The sequence below is a fragment of the Lutra lutra genome, chromosome 17, assembly GCF_902655055.1.
Source record: "Lutra lutra chromosome 17, mLutLut1.2, whole genome shotgun sequence".
NCBI lineage: Eukaryota > Metazoa > Chordata > Mammalia > Carnivora > Mustelidae > Lutra > Lutra lutra.
Window position 1 is genome coordinate 37605387 of NC_062294.1, and position 12903 is coordinate 37618289.

Sequence of the window (12903 nt, forward strand, 5' to 3'; positions counted from 1 at the left end):
GATGAGAGGAGTAGCAGACTGAAATGAAATCAGATTTCAGGAGTTCAGCTAGATAGGTATCAAACCATTCCAAACACCTACAAACTCAACAGGAGATAGAAGAGAAGAAGAGCAGCAATTCTAGGAACAGAAAATCGACCACTTTCTGAAAGGTAGGAGGTGTGGAGAAGTGAATTCAAACAACAGGAAGATAGACCATGGCGGGAGTAGAGCTCCTGGCAAGCAGTGGAGCAGTGAAGCACAAAATCAGAACTTTTAGAAGTCTAAGGAACATCACTCCAGAGGCTAAGCAGGGGTGGAACCCTCACAGGGACAGTGTGGTCTCAGGTCCCATGGGGTCACAGAAAGATCGGGGGTGTCTGAGTGTGGCAGAGCTGCCAGATAATGGAGCAGGGAAGCCGACTACAGAGACAGAGCCAAAGAGCCAAAGAGTTAACTTTCAGATCGGGTACTTTAAACCATGATCCAAGGCACAGTTGGACCACTGCTCTTCAAGCAGGGACCCCCACAAGGGCAGATCCAGGAGACTCACCTTCCTGCTCTGGGAGGAGCAGCGCAGCAGGAATCTGCTGGGTTTGGAGACTACAAATCGCACTATGCGCCAGAGATAGAAGTGCATGGTCACAGGCCAGGTGAGCTTGGAGTGCTGCCAGAGACCAGGGAGACAGAAGTGACTGACTGCTTATCTCCGAGGGTGCAATGAGGAGTGGGGCCCTGAGCTCTCAGCTCCTCTGGGCCAGAGGTTGGGAGGCCACCATTTTCATTTCTGTCCTCCAGAGTTCTACAGAAAGCAATCAAGGAACAAAAGCTCCCTGAGAGCAAACCCGAGCAGATTACTTAGCCTGGTCCCTGGCAAGGGCAGTGCGATTCCACCTCAGGCAGAGACATTTGAGAATCAATGCAACAGGCCCATCCCACAGAAGTTCAGCAAGAACATCCAGCCAAGACCAAGCTCACCAATGAAGGAGAACAGCCAAACTCCAGAGCTAGGGGAAAGCAATGTATAGAATTCATGGCTTTTTCCTCATGAGCCTTTAGTATTGCAAAGTTAAATTTTTTTAATTTTATTTTTTTCTTATTCTATTTTTTTTAACTTTTCCTCGTTCCTCTTTCAGTGTTTTTTTAACTAGTTTATCTTAACAGTACATTTCTAAAAAAATCTTTTTAAACCTTCATTGTTATAGTCATATTTTATCCCTTCATTGTATTTAACATTAGTTTTTGTATACATATGGTTGTTTTTTTTTTTCCTAAAAAAATTTGGGATACAATTTCTTCTAATAGATTAAAATATACCCTAACCTAGCACATGGCTTTGTTCTAGTCTCCATCCTGAGCATGTTTCCTCTTCTATTTTTTTTTGTCTTTTTCCAACCAACTTACCAATTCCTTTTTTAGAATTTTTAAAAAATTTTCATCTTTACAGTAATATTCCATTCCTTCATCATGTTTACTCTTATTCTTGTACATATAAAAGTTTTTCTTTCTTAAAATTTTGGGAGGTAATTTCTTCTAAGAGACCAAGATACACCCCAAATCAAGTGGGTGGCTCTGTTCTATTAACCAATCTAATAAATATATATTATTTCTTACTTTTTAAAATTTTTATTATTTTTCTCCCTTTCTTCTCCCCCCAGTTTTGGATCTCTTCTGATTTGGTTAGCATACATTTTTCTGGGGTCTTTGCCACCCTTTTAGCATTTTATTCTCTCACTCGTATTTTCTTATCTGGATAAAATGACAAGGTGGAAAAACCACTAAAACAAGAAGAAGAGGCAGTACTGATGACTAGGGACCTAATCAATAAAGACATTGGTAATATGTCAGAACTAGAGTTCAGAATGATGATTCTCAAGGTGCCAACTGGGCTCAAAAAAGGCATGGAAGATATTAGAGAAACTCTTTCTGGAGAAATAAAAGAAGTAAAATCTAACCAAGTTGCAACCAGAAAAGCTATAAATGAGGTGCAATAAAAAAATGGAGGCTCTTACTGCTAAGATAAATGAGGCAGAAGAGGGAATTAGTGATATAGAAGATCAAATGACAGAGAATAAAGAAGCTGAGCAAAAGAGAGCCAAACAACTACTGGACCATGAAGGGAGAATTTTAGAGATAAGTGATACCACAAAATGAAACAATATTAGAATAACTGGAATTCCAGAAGAAGAAGAAAGTGAGAGAGGGACAGAAGGTATACTGGAGTGAATTATAGTAGAGAATTTCCCTAATATAGCAAAGGGAACAAATATAAAAATCCAGAGATAGAGATAGAGGGGGCATAGAGAACCCCCTCAAAATCAATAAAAAATAGGTCCACACCCCATCATCTAATAGTAAAACTTACAAGTCTTAGTGACAAAGAGAAAATCCTGAAACCATCCCAGGACAAGAAGTCTGTAACATACAATGGTAAAAATATTAGATTGGCAGTAGACTTATCCACAGAGACCTGGCAGGCCAGAAAGAACTGGCATGATATATTCAGAGCACTAAATGAGAAAAACATGTAGCCAAGAATACTATATCCAGCTAGGTTATCATTGAAAATAGAAGGAGATATAAAAAGTTTCCAGGACAAACAAAAACAAAAAGAGTTTGTAAATACCAAACCACCCCTACAGGAAATATTGAAAGGGGTCCTCTAAGCAAAGAGAGAGCCTAAAAGTAGTAGACCAGAAAGGAACAGAGACAATATACAGTAATAGTCATCTTACAGGCAATACAATGGCACTAAATTCATATCTCTCAATAGTTACCTTGAATGTAAATCAGCTAAAAGCCTCAATCAAAAGACACAGGGTATCACAATGGATAAAAAACCAAAACCCATCAATATGCTGTCTACAAGAAACTCATCTTAAACCCAAAGACACCTCCAGATTTAAAGTGAGGAGGTGGAAAACAATTTACCATGCTAATGGACATCAAAAGAAAGCTGGGATGGCAATCCATATATCAGATCAATTACATTTTAAGCCAAAGACTATAATAAGAGATGAGGAAGGACACTATATCATACTTAAAGGGTCTGTCCAACAAGAAGATCTAATAAATTTAAATATCTATGCCACTAACATGGGAGCAGCCAACTATATAAACCAATTAATGAAAAAATCAAAGAAACACATTGACAATAATAAAATAATAGTAGGGGACTTTAACACCCCCCTCACTGAAATGGACAGATCACCCAAGCAAAAGATCAACAAGGAAATAAAGGCCTTAAATGACACACTGGACCAGATGGACATCACAGATATATTCAGAACATTCCATCCCAAAGCAACAGAATACACATTCTTCTCTAATACACATAGAATATTCTCCAGAATAGATCACATCCTGCGTTACAAATCAGGTCTCAACTGGTACCAAAAGATTAGAATCCTTCCCTGCATATTTTCAGACCACAATGCTCTGGAGCTAGAGCTCCATCATAAGAGGAAAGTTGGAAAGAACTCAATTACATGGAGGCTAAAGAGCATCCTACTAAATAATGAATGGGTCAACCAGGAAATTAAAAAAGAATTGAAAAAAATCGTGGAAACAAAGGATAATGAAAACACAACTGTTCAAAATCTATGGGACACAGCAAAGGCAGTCCTGAGAGGAAAGTATATAGCAATACAAGCCTTTCTCAAGAAACAAGAAAGGTCTCAAGTACACAATCTAACCCTGCACCTAAAGGAGCTGGAGAAAGAAAAATAATAAAGATCAGAACAGAAATCAATGAAATAGAAACCAAAACAACAGTAGAACAGATCAACAAAACTAGGAGCTGGTTCTTTGAAAGAATTAATAAGATTGATAAACCCCTGGCCAGACTTATCAAAAAGAGAAAGGACCCAAATGAATAAAATCATGAATGAAAGAGGAGCGATCACAACCAACACCAAAGAAATACAAAAAATTAAAAGAACACATTATGAGCAACTATATACCAGTAAATTTGACAATCTGGAAGAAATGGATGTATTCTTAGAAACATATAAACTACCACAATTGAACCAGGAAGAAATAGGAAACCTGAACAGACCCATAACCAGTAAGGAGATTGAAGCAGTCATCAAAAATCTCCCAACAAACAAGAGCCCAGGGCCAGACAGCTTCCCAGGGGAATTTTACCAAACATTTAAAGAAGAATTAATACTTATTCTCTTGAAACTGTTCCAAAAAATAGAAATGGAAAGAACACTTCCAAATTCATTTTATGAGGCCAGCATTACCTTGATCCCCAAACCAGACAAAGACCTCACCAAAAAGGAGAATTACAGACCAATATCCTTGATGAACACAGATGCAAAAATTCTAGCATAATACTAGCTAATAGGATCCAACAGTACATTAAAAGGATTATTTGCCAAAACAAAGTGGGATTTATTCCTGGGCTACAATGTTGGTTCAACATCCACAAATCAATCAATGGCATACAATACATTAATAAAAGGAGAATGAGAACCATATGATACTCTCAACAGATGCTGAAAAAGCATTTGACAGAGTACAGCCTCCTTTCTTGATCAAAACTCTTTAAAGTGTAAGGATAGGGGTACATAAGTCAATATCATCAAAGTCATCTATGAAAAACCCATAGCAAATATAATTCTCAATGGGGAAAACCTGAGAGCTTTTCCCCTAAGGTCAGGAACACAGCAGGGATGTCCACTATCACCACTGCTATTCAACATAGTACTAGAAGTTCTAGCCTCAGCCATCAGAAAACAAAAAGAAATTAAAGGTATCCAAATTGGCAAAGAAGTTAAACTGTTACTTTATGCAGATGATACGACACTTTATGTGGAAAACCCAAAAGACTCCATTCCAAATCTGCTGGAACTCTTACAGGAATTCAGTAAAGTGTCAGGATATAAAATCAATGTACAGAAATAAGTTAAATTCCTATACACCGACAGGAAGACAGAAGAAAGAGAAATTAAGGAGTTGCTCCCATTTACAATTGCACCCAAAACCATAAGATACCTAGGAATAAACCAAACTGAAGAGGCAAAGAATCTGTACTCAGAAAACTATAGAGTACTCATGAAAGAAATCGAGGAAGACACAAAGAAATGGAAAAATGTACTATGCTCATGGAATGGAAGAACAAATGCTGTGAAAATGTCTATGCCACCTAAAGCAATATACACATTTAATGCTATCCCTATCAAAATATCATCAATTTTTTTCAAAGAAATGGAACAAATAATCCTAAAATTTATATGGAATCAGAAAAGGCCTTGAATAGCCAGATGAATGTTGAAAAAGAAAGCCAAAGTTGGTGGTATCACAATTCCAGACTTCAAGCTCTATTAGAAAGCTGTCATCATCAAGACAGTATGGTGCTGGCACAAAAACATATAGTTCAAAGGAACAGAATAGAGAGACCAGAAATAGACTCTCAACTCTATGGTCAACTAATCTTTGACAAAGCAGGAAAGAATGTCCAATGGAAAAAGACAGGCTCTTCAACAAATGGTGTTGGGAAAATTGGACAGCCACATGTAGAAAAATGAAAATTGACCATTTCCTTACACCACACTCAAAAATAGACTCAAAATGGATGAAGGACCTCAATGTGAGAAAGGAATCCATCAAAGTCCTTGAGGAGAACATAGGCAGCAACCTCTTCGACCTCAGCTACAGCAACTTCTTCCTAGAAACACACCAAAGGCAAGGGAAGCAAGAGCAAAAATGAACTTTTGGGGCTTCATCAAGATGAAAACTTTTGCACAGCAAAGGAAACAGTCAACAAAACCAAAAGACAACTGACAGAATGGGAGAAGATATTCGCAAGTGACATATCAGATAAAGGACTAGTATCCAAAATCTACAAAGAACTTATCAAACTCAACACCCAAAGAACAAGTAATCCAATCAAGAAATGGGCAGAGGACATGAACAGACATTTCTGCAAAGAAGACATCCAGATGGCCAACAAACACATGAAAAAGTGCTACACATCATTCAGCATCAGGGAAATACAAATCAAAACCACAATGAGATACCACCTCACACCAGTCAGGATGGCTAAAATTAACAAGTCAGGGAATGACAGATATTGGCGAGGATGCAGAGAAAGGGGAACCTTCCTACACTGTTGGAGGGAATGCAAGCTGGTGCAGCTGTTCTGGAAAACAGCATGGAGGTTCCTCAAAAAGTTGAAAATAGAGCTATCCTACGACCTAGCAATCGCACTACTGGGTATTAACCCTAAAGATACAAATGTAGTGATTCGAAGGGGCACATACACCCGAATGTTTATAGCAGCAATGTCCACAATGGCCAAACTATGGAAAGAACCTAGATGTCCATCAACAGATGAATGGATAAAGAAGATGTGGCATATATATACACAATGGAATACTATGCAGTCATCAAAAGAAATGAAATCTTGCCATTTGCAATGACATGGATGGAACTAGAGGATATTATGCTGAGTGAAATAAGTCAATCAGAGAAAGACAATTATCATATGATCTCCCTGATGGGAATTTGAGAGGTGGGGCGGGTTGGGGGGGTAGAGAAGGAAAAAATGAAACAAGATGAGATCGGGAGGAAAACATACTATAAGAGACTCTTAATTTTATAAAACAGACTAAGGTAAGAGGGGTGTGGAGGTAGGGGGGTGTGGAGAGGGTGGTTGGGTTATGTATATTGGGGAGGGTATGTGATATGGTGAGTGCTATGAAGTGTGTAAGTCTGACGATTCACAGACCTGTACCCCTGGGGCAAATATTATATTATATGTCAATAAAAATAATTAAAAAAAAGAAACATTTACTCTCAAAAAGTTGTACGTAAAAGAGGTAAGAATTCTGAATTTGTGGCTTTGTGATCTGATGTTGTTCTTCAGTCTGACAGCCATGATTACAAAAATGGTAATGGGAAAATGAAACTTATGAGATACAGGTACTAGAGGTCAGAGTTCAGGCTTAGAAAATTTAAAGAGAAGAAATCTTGGAAGCAAACCTTTGCTGACAGCTAAATTACATATACATGAGGGAAACTCAGATAGTCTGGCAAAAAAAAAGCAGGCAGAGATAAGCAAGAAATGTGCTTATGGAAGAAAGAGCTACCAGGAAAAAGTCTGTGAATTTGACGTTTTTTAAATGAGTGTAGCACTCGTCTGTGCACGGCTCAGGCCATGAACAGCAGAAAGATTAAGAATTATGGGTTTGATATATCATAGGCCAAAACCCAAGGCTAGTAGACTTTGAAAATTTCCGGGGAGGGAGAAAGGTGATCCTCTAAGCAAGGAAACCATAGCATTAGACCTATATCTGTTAAAATCACTGGATGACCACTAAATTACACAGGCACAAAAGAAATCAAAGGTCCCAGGTTAAAAGGCAGCATTTTGGAGCAAAATAAAGAGCAGAGATATCAGTTGTTCCTTACTACAGGGAAGTCAAAGTTTGGAGCTTGAGTTCAAGCAAATTAATACCTACAGAAAAATCAAACTCTTCAGACAGACACAACAGAATCCAGATTCACTAAAATTTATCTTTATTGCCTAGTTTTCATCTAAAAATTACTAGACATACAAAGTACCAGAAAAATAAGCAGTCAGTAGAAATTGATTCCATAAGGAGATGGATATGGTTATTAGTTTGACTGTCGTAATCATTTCAGTATATATATGTGTATCAAACACCATGTTGTACACCTTAGAGACATAAAATTTTTATTTGAAAACAAAGAGAAAAGAGAAATAAATTAATTCCATGTGATCCCAGATGTTTGACTGACAAAGACTTTAAAGCAGCTATTACACATATATGCAGATAATTAAAGACACATATGTTTAAAAATTAAAGATAAATGTGCTACAAATGAATGAACACAAAAAAAATGAATCTTAACAGAAAAATGGAAACAATAAAAAAGAAAGTTCCAGAGCTTAATAAATATAGTAAATACAATTTAAAGATCCACTGGATAGGCTTAATAGCAGATTTTAAATGAAAGAAAATAATCATTAACCTTGAAGATAGAACAATAGAAATTACTCAGTCTGAGGGAGATAGAGAAAAAAGAATGAAGAAAATGAAAAGAATCACAGAGATGTGTGAAACAATAGTAGTATGTGGTCCAAAATACATGTTATTTAAATCTTAAAATGAGAAAATTAGAATAAAAGACAAGACAAACTGTTCAGAGAAATAATGCCCCCCAAAGTCTCAGTTTTGGTTGAAAATATTAACTTACCAAGAACTCAGTGTATCCCAAATATAATAGAATTAAATAAAACTCTCTTAGACATACAGCAAATTCAAAGTTCTGAAAGCCAAAGAAAGAAAATCTTGAAGGCAGCCAGAAAAAAAAAAAATGATAGGTAACATCCAAAAGAAAACAGTAAGAATAATGATTGATTTCTTATCATAAACAATGGAAGCCAAAAGAAATAGGGACAACATAATTACAGCACTGGAAGAGAAAAGGAACTGTCAACCAAGAATATTATATCTACAGAAAAGATCCTTGAAAAATGAAGGTAAAATAAGGACATCTTTGGAAAACAAAAACTTCTAATTTGTCACCAACAGACCTGAACTTTAAGAAATGCTAAAGGAAGAAATAAAAGGTCCTGGAATTGGTAGATATGTAAGCAAATATAAAAGCACATATTTTAAATTTTCTCCTTTTAAAAAATACATGACTTCTTTTAAAATATATTATATCTTAGTAATAATATATTTTAAAAGCTTTAATATACTGCAGTAATGGGTTTATGGTATATGGTCTATATACATGTGACAAAAATAGCATGAAGAACAAGGTAGCAAAATGAAATATGCTGTCTCAAGGCTCTCCTATTTTACTTAAAATAATTCAGTATTAGTCCTAGGTAGAATGGGTTAAGCTTTAGCTTAACTGCCTTTAGGCAGATATTGTAACCTCTAACACCACTAAAAACTTAATGCAAAGATATATAAATAGGAAGCCAATAGGAGAATCTAGGTGGAATACTGAACTATTTTAAAACATAAAGGAAGGCAAGACAGTAGGAAAAGAGGAACAACAACAACAACAACAACAACAACAACAACAACAAAAAGATGAGGCAAATAGAAAACAAACAGAAACCTGTCAGTCCTCAATATAACTTTGCCAGTAATCATATTAAATGTAAAAGAATATGCGCTCCCATCAAAAGGCCAAGATTTAAGATTGGACAAAAAGAAAGCACTAAGTACATGTTGTCTACAATAGACACAATTTAAATTCAAATAAAAAAATGGATTGAAAGTAAAAAGAAAGATGCAAAAAGATGCAAAGTGTAGGCTTAAAAAAGCTTAAGTTTTACAATAACATCAGTCAAAATTGACTTCAAAACAAGGGGTGCTACTAGAGACAGAAAGGGACTCCATTACTATAAAAGGGTCAGTACAGTCAGAGAGATAGGACACGTATCCTATGTGCCTAATAATAGATTGTCAAAATATATGCATGAAAAATGACAAAATTAAAAACAGAAATAGACTAGGCCACAATCACAGTAGGAGGTTGTAGCACACCTTTCTCAGAAATAGATAAAACAATTAGGGAAAAAACAAAAACAGTAAAGAAATGGAGTATCTGAAGAATATTATCAACCACTTTAGCCTACTTGACATTAATAGAACACTACACCAAAGAACTGGGGAATACACATTCTTTTCAAGTGCAAATACACGTTCACTGAGTAGACCATACACTGAGTCATAAAGTGAATTTAAATAAATTTCAAAAGAACATAATCTTACAATGTATGTTCTTTGGCCACAAAGGAAGTAAACTTAAAGTTCTACCTGAATTCAGTCAGTAGCTGAACTCTTTCATCTCCTAGCATCCTTGGAAACTTTGGGAGCAATGGTCTCCTCCTCCACAACTCTCCAGTAAGCCCTGAACTAGGAAACTTAAAAATAATTTTATCTTTAACTGTCCTATTTCTACTCTGATAAGCACACGGCCATTCACTCCCCAACTTTGAGCTATTGGCAGGAAATGCAATTCCAACCGGGGTTACACGAGGGATAACAAAAAATCACAGCATGACCATGTAGTCCCTGGCTCTTGGCCTCCGTGTTCTGCTTTCCTTTGGGTGGGTTCCTCTCAAGCAGTGTGTTCTGGCGACAAAATGGCCACCGTCAGCTTCACAGCCAGCAGAAGCCATTTCTATTTCCCAAGATGCATCACAGCATCCTTTCAATATCATTGGTTCCGATTGGCTAAGTGTAGGTCACGTGACCACCCTGGAATTCCAGTTCAAAATGATCGTGCCACTCACTGCAGAGATTAATAGGGAGTCTATCCTTTCCCAGGGAAAATTAGGATTAAGACGAGGGAATGAATTTGGGCAGGTTATGTTGACTCCCTGCACTGCCTGTATTCATTAGGTTTAAAGATGGTAGTGCAGAAGGTGGGAGGGGAAGGGTGGGTCCTGAAGGCAGATGAAGCCCCAAAAGGGTAAGACTTGCTTCACAGCATAGTTCAAGCCCTCCTGTCCGTGGAGGATGATGAGTGAAAATGAATACACCTGTATACACAGGCACTCACACACACGTACTTTTGTGGGGGATTTTTTCCCCTCACAATGAATACAGATTAGATCTGTGTAAATATTTTCTTAAAAGTACAAATATTTAAGACAAAAACATTCAGACAAAAGCATTTAGGAGTTGGACTTTTCTTGTTTTTATTTTGAGAAATAGGATAGTGGAAAGATGTTTATCTTTAAAGAAATAAATACTCTGGAGATGTTCCTGCCAGCTGTGAAATATTTAGTAAGTCACTATTTCTTTTAGCTTTAGAAATGGGAATAACCCCTGATTTAATGACCTCATAAGATGCCAGAGGAAACCTCACCAAAATAGGTAACATTGGAAATAGTGCATGTAAACAGGCCTTCTATACTGTAGAATGTTTTACAAATGGGAGAGACTATCCTTTGTGTTTCAATTCTGGAAGCCACAGGAAAGTAACTTGTGCTTTGTACCACCAATCCAGATGGATGGGTTCTCACCCTTTTCAGTCTTCCCCTTACTTCAGCAAAAGAAGAAGCTTTTACCTGTTATATCTCCAGGCTTTAACTACTAAACAAATAGAAATAACAAGTGTAGCTTGGAAACAAACTGAGGGACAGAGGCAATTAAAAATAAATCAGGCATCTTGGAAAAAGTCATTTGCAGAAACAGTTGTGTCCACAGCATGAAATATGGAGGAAATGCATTAAAGCAAAAATTAATTTAATAAACATTCAACCTCATTTTTTTTAAAGGAGAGAATACCATAAAATACTTCATTAGGCAAAGTCTCATCAGGGAGACATGGACTTTTTTTAAAAAAAGAATTTTGTAAATAAGAGAGATGAAAGAAAAAAATGAGAAAGAGAGAGAACATGGCCCTTGTCTGACTGTGCAGTTTCAAGAACTGGGCAGATCAGCTCAGCTATAGGAGAGGAGGATAGGGTTCATAGGAGTCCCCTGCCCCTTATTCCTTCACATTCCTGTGAGTCTATCCTGCTAGAACCACACAAAGCCAGTCGGGCAATGGCAGTCTCTGTCTGCCCAGAGAATCCAGACACATAAACCCAAATGTGATTCAAGACCCAGAAAAGGCCTAAACTGTGCCATCTTCCACCATGTGCTTCGACATTTGCTTTGAGCAGATGAATAACGACACCACTCAAGCAGGTAATTACCTTGTCTTCCCCCAAATGATTCCAGAGCCTAGCATGGTGCTGGCAAATCAGCTGACTCTCCAGGATGCCTGCTGGTTGATGTGGTAGACATTTGGTAAATAGCATCCCAGAATTTTTTTTTTTTCTGTCTAATTCCTAACAATACCCAACTTTTTCTTCAGGTGTCCATTTCAGCTCATGGCCACACTCACAATTTCAGATTGGAACCTTGAGTGGCTTGAATAAATCCCGACATCCCCTCCCCAGTGCTGGTTATTAGCACAGAGGTGGCATATAAACCCGGTTCACTCAATCAAAACAAATCTCAGGACTCTTCTGGAATATCGACACAGAAATACTCTCACCATCAGGACTGCATCCTGGAAACTCAGAGTCGTGGGAAACCAGGCTGGAAACCCAGAGTCGTGGGAGCCATTGAGGCTAAAAGAAAGGAAGCTAGTCCAGTGGCAAACCAGAGCAGGACCCAGAGAACTACGGGAAATTAAAGTGCTCTGATCATACTATTCCTCAAGCTGTGTACTTCCCTTGACTTCCACTAATTTATTTCAGCAGGAATAAATTTTGTTTTGTGGGCTGGTTGGAATTTTACTGTTGCCTGATGTTTGCATATTAAGAGTTCTGACAGTGAGGCAGGTCAGAAAATGGGAAAGTCTAAGAAAGGAAAGAGAAAAGGAAGGGAGAGGAAAGAAAGAAGAGATAAGAGGCAAAAAAAAAAAAAAAAAAGGCAGGGGGATGGAGAATAAGAGACTTCAAGAGCAGTTTGGGGCTGTGCTAGCTAATGTGCCATCTCTCACATTTTACAGAGGAGACTCCTGAGATCCTGAGATTTGAAGTAACTCTCACAAGGTCGCACCACCAGGGGACACCAGTGTAGGAACACCAGGCTTCTCGTGGCCAGGCACTATCTTCCTTTCCTCAGGTCATGCAATAGAAAAGTTAAGTAATTCTTCCTCATTACAGAAAATCTGGGATCTGCATGTAAGTAGAAAGGAAAAAAAAAAAAAAAGCCCTAATTTCACCAACCTCTACCACTACTATTAACATTTCACCAATTTTCCTGTCAGAATTTTTCTTTTTTTTTTATTTAACAATCATTTTTACAGCAGTCAACACTCTGTTTACATAGTTTTACTCCCTGAGTTTTTTCCTCTTCACATTATTTCATAAGCATTCTTCCATGTTATTGTGTATTCTTCAGGAACAGCATTTCTGTGACACTA